At 38.6% G+C, this 8,132-nt stretch overlaps 1 long non-coding RNA gene across 2 annotated transcripts in view; it reads left to right on the top strand.

Moving 5' to 3' along the window:
* Nucleotides 1-1,864: 1,864 nt before the first annotated feature.
* LOC134489514 (uncharacterized) overlaps nt 1,865-8,132 on the top strand; it is a 41,597-nt gene continuing 35,329 nt past the window's right edge. For both annotated transcript variants that reach the window (XR_010067131.1, XR_010067132.1), the window contains exon 1: nt 1,865-1,938. This is a non-coding gene — a long non-coding RNA (uncharacterized LOC134489514). The remainder of the gene's footprint in view (nt 1,939-8,132) is intronic.

Below are 8,132 nucleotides of genomic sequence, written 5' to 3'. Positions count from 1 at the left end.
TAAAGACTTCCAAAGATTACATTAGCAAGTATGTTTATTGTGAATCAGTTTTTCATATGCATCTGGGTAAACGTGTTTTTGTATTATTTATGTTCTACATATTTAATTTTGCTAATTAATTTTCTTCGAGTGTTTTGATGAGTTAGATATGGCTTGCAATAAAAATGAAGCCACGGTAGTAAGGACAACTGCACAGCAAGGTTAAGTGTATTCTTGTCTTTGGTACCAATAATTACCTTTAAACAGAAAAAAAAAATACTATTCTCAGGTCTGACAGCTAATTTACTATGAGTATATGCACCCAATTTATAAAAATGTAATATTGATGAAAAATAATCTTGCACTGGTACTCATCAGAATTATTTTATTGTTCAAGTCTTTTATTATATAAATGGGAAAGGATTAATTTTGCAAGATGGGATTGTCGGAGATTGCTGCATAAACGAGATGCATGTCAGCACTAAATTTAATTATTGATCACAATACAATAGTGCTGACATTTCCAATCCCAAAGCTTCCAGTAAGTATCAGCAAATTCAAAATATATATAGAGGGAGAGAGAGAGAGAGAGACAAAAGGAAAATATTTAATTGCAAATCCCCACATTTTATTAAATATTTGATTACCATTAGATAAAAAATTAATTACAACTTCCACTTCCAATCACCTGCTATTTTGCATTCATGCGCACAGGAGATGTTCTTGCCAATGAAAAGGGTTGACCAGCCTAATTATTCCATGATTTTGTCCTAAATGGCTTCCGTCAATCATTTAATCTGGGTCCCTGAATTAACATCTGAGAATGGCAAAACATGCTAGAGAGCTGGGAGTTTTTCCTTATCTGTCTCTGGAAAAGCCCTGAGAGCGGCTTCAGAGAGTATGGCTTGAAGTTGCTTTTACAGGATGGCACATGCAACAAAGAGATGACCAGACTCATTGGAGAAATCCCAGCCTGATTTACAGCCCTTGATCCCTAGTTGCCAAGAAGGTATCTAGAGTATTCTCTGAAGGCAGGAAACACCTACGGTCTTCTAGCAATTCAGAAAAATATGCTGGTCACCCTAAGTCAAATCGTAACGTCGTAAAATGGCTTCATTCTAGCACAAGCACAATAGGAGGAAAAAGGCATTCCATTGTGCAGTTGCCTTCCCTTGCAAAAAGTATAATGCAGAATGCATGTGGACTGAAACTCATATTCTTTTAGTGGAAACCAGTTATTTTTGACATACAGTATGCATGTGAAAGAGGCAGTGTACTCTATATGTAGGGGGGAGATGGGCGGTGAATAAATTTATAAAATAAATCAATAGGTTTCTGACTTTATTGGAGAAGGTGTGTGAGCATGTGTGCAGGTGAGAGACAGATGTATATGTTTTAAAAAATTAAGATTGGCATTAGCATGAACAAATGATATGTAGCCCCCACCTGGCAAGCTGTGAGCCTTTGTGGCCAAGAACGTTACCCAACCCTGTGGCATGATAGGACCTCTCTAAACATGATTCTAGTAATTGTGTGGTCAGTAATCAGACCTATCCCTGCAGCAAGCACAGTGGTTTCCTTTCCATAGGACCGTAAGTGGGCAGCTAGTAAAGGCAGAAAATGGGTTTGGACGTCATGGTCTTAACCCAACATTCCCTGTACTGGGTCCCATGAGAAGTGTTGACTGAAGGTTATGGGAACGGTAGCCCACTGGCAGGAAAAAGATCAGTTCATCCGCTCTTCCATTCTGTTCTCCATCCCCCTCTGTTCTGTACTTCCCAGATCACTTCATTAAAAGTTTGTATTCGTTTTATGTAAAACGACATACAAAATAAGAGAAAAGGGCCCATCTTTAGGCCATTGTTTCTATTTCTTTTAGATAATGTTCTGAAAAGTTCCACATGACAATGCTATGATGTTGATGCATGCTGTGCTTCAGCTAAGACATATGATTGGCAGGTATGCCATTATTTCCACAATTTGGACTGATTGCTAAGAGTAAATGCTAATCTCTACCTATTCAGGTGTGTGTGTGTGCGTGTGTGTGTGTGTGTGTGTGTGTGTGCGTGTGTGCATGTATGCACTTCCCTCCCATTCTCTCCCCCCCTCCAATTATTCATTATTTTTCCCACCAGTGTAGAATTGACCTATTTGGTACACTCCTCACTCTGTTTTCTTTTACCAGTCTACACTAGGTTGGAATTAAACACCTGGACAACTACTCTCTAGTGGAGCTTCTGGTATGATAGCTGTATTAGTAAATACCCGCTAGTACACACTATGGTACATGACTCATTAGATGCCAATAAATGAGCCATCTAATTTAGACTAATTGAGCTGTACCTAGAGATTCTGTATGCATATGCAGATCGCTTTTTGTATCAAGAGTGTTTTGCATGCACAAAAGCTACCCCACAGTGTAAACCTACTCTATATTCAGTTTTAATTTAATCACAACTTGGTCTTGGTACAGTATATATGCTCAGGAGACAGAATCTTTTTCTCCCTGCTCATATAATTGGATGCTAGTACCTAAAATTCTGAGGAATAAAAAGTAAGAAACTTTTCATGTCATTGCATCTTATACTGCATTAGATATTAAAAAGGCAGTACTGTACAGAAAATAGTGCTTGTTGCCAATATCCAATGGAAATATTCCTGTCATAAAATAAAAACTGCAATTTAGCCACTGAATACTCTGACGTAGAATTCTTCTTCCCCATTCTTCTCCAAACTACTCTACTGCACAGTCTTCCATTTTCCTTATCCCAACCCATGTTTTAGAGGGAACATGAATGAATCTTGCGAAAACCCCAAGCGACTCCAAAGGATTTATTATTACACACATAATTAATAGTGTTCAAGTCAAGAATGCCAAGGAACAAAGAAACTGGAACTAATTCTGGGAATTGCACTCCAGCACTAAAATCAAGCAGACATATGAAATATCAAACACTGAGGAAGGAGAACCTATTAGAACATGTTTCTTCATCCTGACATCTCTGGAAAAAATGAAATTGGTATCTGAGGTTCAAAAATCTGCAAACAGACAGTGTCATTACCTATTTTTCCCAGTGCATATCAGTGAATTGATAGAGAAGACCACATCCAAACTCTGCATTTAGACATGAGGTAGCAAGCAGGGTCTTCAGCCATGGCACTGTCAGCCTCGCAATACCATTGGTGAAAGGTGAAAGGTCCCCTGCACAAGCACCAAGTCATGTCTGACCCATTACAGGCATTCAATTACCTATGATTGTCTTGTCAGGGAAGGGATGCTTCACACTTAAGCGCAGCTCCAACAGTTCCATCTCTGAAAGAAGATGCCAAATCCCCAAGCAATGTAAGAGTTTTATTTAATTAATAGAATAACGGAAGATACAGCCATGAATACCAGAGCAATCAAGAAACTAATCTGGGAAGGAAGGAAGGAAGGAAGGAAGGAAGGAAGGAAGGAAGGAAGGAAGGAAGGAAGGAAGGAAGGAAGGAAGGAAGGAAGGAAGGAAGGAAGGAAGGAAGGAAGGAAGAGTAATCAACGATCAAATGATTTAGTTGCACTAGAATTATACTGCTGCTTTCACTTCAGTTGGTGCAGCAGTCTATTTCTCCAGTTTAAGAATGTTTTGGGGATATAAGCTTTATTTTTAAAGTGTTCTTAGATTTCCTTGAAAAAAGAAGTACTGGCAGTACAAAATCCACATGTTATATAACCTTTGCAGGAAAGCTAGAATGTTGTTCTTCACATGCTAATGTCTATACCGAAACAGTTATTCTTCTAGGGAGAATAGCTACTCAAAGTCCTGAGCCCATTTTTCCATACATCACTTTTTTGTTCCCAATTTATTTGGCTTTTGTACAGCAGCAAATGGTACAACTACATTGTAGTGTTATACTGAAGAAGTTCAGATTTAACCTGACCTACTTGGAATGGGAATCTATACACCAGTATAAGACCTTTTGTGATACTTCTTTGATAATTCTTTTCAAGTCTCCATTAGAAACCGGGAAAAGCCACTTCAAGAGTGAACACTTACAGCTTACTGTTTACCCATACACTCATAAGATCAAAACCCTTGGTCTTACTGTTTTTGTTAACAAGGAGCACTAAAAGTCTTCCCACATACTGAGTTTCGGTTTCCATTTTACAATCTGAGATGACAGACGGCACAAAAATGATGAGAAAACTGTGGGGAGGCTTCCAGAAGATTGATTCTCTCATCAGCTGATTCTTTTCTAGTTAGTCTTTTATTGACTACAAAGGTAGAGCCAATGCAGAAAAGGAAAACCAGTCTGCCCTGTTTAATCCTGAGGGCATTGGCAAAAGGTGATCACTTTTTGAGAAAACAGAGGCCTACAAGGAAATCAGCACACGGTATGAGCTGTTAAGCTGATTTAAACACACAAGGGATGCCTGGGGTTGAACTCAAGATCTCTGAGGTGTGAGATGAGAATGAAACCGTTCCACAGACTAATATTACTGGGCTTTACTAGCAGGTGGTATAGTTGATCAGCCAGGAACCTGTCATTTGAAGAATAGACCAATATATCTGAAAGACATGAAAAGTCCTTCATTTCCCCCACCTACCCCCTCTTTTCTACCATGACTTAAAAAAAAAAAGTCACAGTAGTAAAGTTTGATCATCTTGTCCCATACATTTTTAAAAAACTAGCCTGAGAAAGACAGGGCAAAATTATTTTGGTTGAACACGACCTGAAAGATACTATAAATATAAATATATGAAAGGTGAAATAAACAGAATGTTTGTACCAAGGGATTTAAAACCATTTTCTCCACTGAGAAGTTGCATTCCATTGTCTAGAGTACGTGTCAAAATTATGTGTAAAAACAACATAAGGAACAAGGAATGTACACAACACAAGGTAAGTTCGGATATGGGAGTGGTGTGGGGTGGACCAATTTTAGACTGAGTTATAATTTTTACTGTGGACTTTATCTCCATTTTAAATTTGGACATGCATGTGCCAAAATCGTATTTGTTTTACAGGAAATAAGAATGAACATAAATGTTAATTTATAACAGCATTTGCATACCTGACTAGTCACAATGAATAGGATGTAGTAGTAGTGGTAATAGTAGTAGTAACAGCAGCATGTTGCCCTCAAAATAACCTAATGGCTTGATGATTATTCTTTAATGACATTAAAATCTCCCCTCCTAGGTCTCTCAGCATACGTGGAGAATCAAGTAACTTGGTAACTTGGAAGACTTGTGGATGAAAGAGTGCTTTTTGTTGTTAGCTCTGAAACCTGTGCCAGAGATTAACATCTGTCTAGGGAGTTACTGAGCCCAGATGTCTACCATTCTCTCATGCTTTTGTCTATGAGGGCCCATAGAATTTATTGAGATACAAGTTATATATCAACCATATGACTGTAAGGATCCTTCCACCAAACAAAGATGATGATAGCCCATGTGAATGCATATTACTTATTCAGACCAAGTGAGAAAACAGTGGTTGGGTGGGGCTAGCCTAAACATGGTCTTTTGTCATGGTCAGATCACTCTTTGATAGCCTTGGATTTCTCTGCAGCTGCTGCCCTTCATTGAGGTAGGACCTCTTCTATCAGTCTGCCCCAGGGGCCTGATTAACCCTGCAGGGTTTCTGAGGGAACGTGAGGTCATCCCTGAGGTTCTGATGCATGTTCAGTTGAGACCTTGGTATTGCTTAGAATAAGGGGCAATAACAGCCTTGAGTTGCATCACACCTGTGTGGACTCTCATTATCCACAGATCCTGTGGAGCTCCTGGTTCTAGAGGAATTCTGAGAGATGAAATAGCAGAACAGATTCCTTTACTTTTCCTTCAGTGGTCCACCTAGAGGACCACTGAAAGAAAAGTAAAAATAACCAAGTAAAAAAGGCCAAACACAGGTAAGAGCCTTTAAGGATTACCTTGTGGTGATAAGAATGCAAAATGTAATCATTTTTCAACTCTTGCCATGCCTGCACTTAGACAACTAGCCCTGTTCAGGATGACCTAGTCCCTCTGCTGAGGCCACTGTGAAGACTATTGGAGGCATCTGTTAGAAAAAATCACTCAGATCCACTAGTTCTATGGAATTGACTGAGGCATGGTCTGGCTTAGTTGAAAATACTTATCTATGAATCCCCAAAATATACATAAGTGATGGAGAAAAGGAGAGCTGTAGGGAAAGCCTGCACTTCTTGTCTACAATTTTGGGTATTTAACACATTAGGAATCTCTTCAATTCATGCTTCTTGTGACTTAGCTTTTCCACAAAGCTTCTGGATAGTAGGCTGGAGTAAAGAAGAAGATTATAAATAGATAATGAGATGTTTAAAAGGAATAGTGTTGATACAGTTCTGTTGTGCTTTCACTATATATCACATGTACAAACAGGAATAAGAAAAACCCTAATTTTTAATTATCAGTTTTGATGTTTGTTCATCTGTCACAGAATGGGAAAGATCCACTGGGTCCTGCTTAGATGTGTGCACTCCATGACTCTTTCCCATATGTAGACACTAATAAGTTATTTGTACACACAATCTTCAATTCTCTAGATTTCAGCTTTTGAGGAATCTCATTGATTTTTGTCACCAGCTGCCTCACCCCCAAGAGGAAAGCTAAGCCTCAGTGCTTTCTTATTTCCCATAGGTTTTTTTTCTTTTTTGTTTACCGGCTAAGCATTATTGGGTTGAGATACAATCAATATAAAATCCAATGTAAGCAAATTTCCATATGTTAATAACTGACAAGCAAATCTACACCTCATCAGCATTTCTTCTATTTTTGGTAAATCACAAGAATAGATCCAATGTAAATGTAAAAAGAATTTAAACTCCATTGCCAATATTTAAAATTAGATTCAGCAATACTACACGGGATGTAATAATATACATGAATACACAGAAGTATGTTGCCCTTTGTTTAATGGTGAGGAGGCTGCCGCTTAAAGGGAGAACGTAGAAGCCACAAAGTATAAACTGAGCCACCATTTCACTTCAGTTCCTAGCATGAGAGTACAAGCAGCACTGCAGCCAAATTCTGCTCCCGTGGTAAAGGGTCCATTAACAAAGCAAATGTGCAGATGCCCCACAGTTAAGCAAAGTGAACTTGATTCAGATTTAAGGAGATGTATTTCTCAGCAAATTGTGCGTTGATTATTTAAATTACATTGTGCAGATCTTATTAGAACTTGGAAATAAACATTACCCAGAGAAAATATACCTGTAGGTGTATAACCTACTAAGTGTAGGTATATAGCCTACTAAGTACAGAATTGTGTGAACCTGGAGTAGCACTGGATTTCTCCCCTTCAAGAATGGAAAGATGACCCCAACGCTGTATCTCCTTTCCTATCTCCATAACAGCTTCCATGATCAATATTGATTGTGATTACAGAAATCTCAAGTGCAGACATGGAATATGCTGGCATTATGCCCAGAGGCCCTTCTAATGCTCCCAACCCCAGGGGCGGGGGGGGGGGTATGGGGTATTGGGGATTTTTACCAGCCAATGTCTCTATGTCCACACTTCTCCTTGCCGGTCTACTACAGTCAGGTCCAGAATTTCAACTTTGTTGGTGGAGCATCTCAGCTAGACTAGCCAGACATATTTGTCTACTCTGAATGGCAATAGTGCTCCAGCAGAGGTTTTTACCTTTCCTCCTACCCAATCTTTGAACTAAAGGGCACTGAACATAGGAGTTTATTTATCCAAAATATATGTCCCATCACTGAACTGCAGCATTTCCCTGTAATGAAAGTCATGGCTTTGTTAATTTCCCTTAGATTAATCTCAAAACAAAACCTGTTTATGTATTAAGGATTTTTCTGTTCATTTTCTATTTGGAGTGAAAAAAAACATGTTTTGAACATGCAAAACAAATAATAAAAACAAGTCAGCAGGTAAACAGTAATGAAGTTCCATAACCACACTGCTAGAACTGTCACAAACAATCATGTTACAGAAGGTGAAAAAATCCACCACAGACATTCATTACTGCAGGGATCAGCAAACCGTTGATCAGAATTTACTTCAAATCACTCAGCGTCCTAAGAATTTCCAATCCCCAGTTAGCAATTGCAACAATCAGTGACTTAGCCCCCATATTACATTCTATTGCTGAAAATGGGGAGGGGTAGTATTTTATTTACTTATTTATTT

Source organism: Candoia aspera, chromosome 1, assembly GCF_035149785.1.
Source record: "Candoia aspera isolate rCanAsp1 chromosome 1, rCanAsp1.hap2, whole genome shotgun sequence".
Classification (NCBI taxonomy): Eukaryota; Metazoa; Chordata; class Lepidosauria; order Squamata; family Boidae; genus Candoia; species Candoia aspera.
Note: the sequence above shows the minus strand (reverse complement) of the source record. Positions and strands in the feature narration are given on the sequence as shown.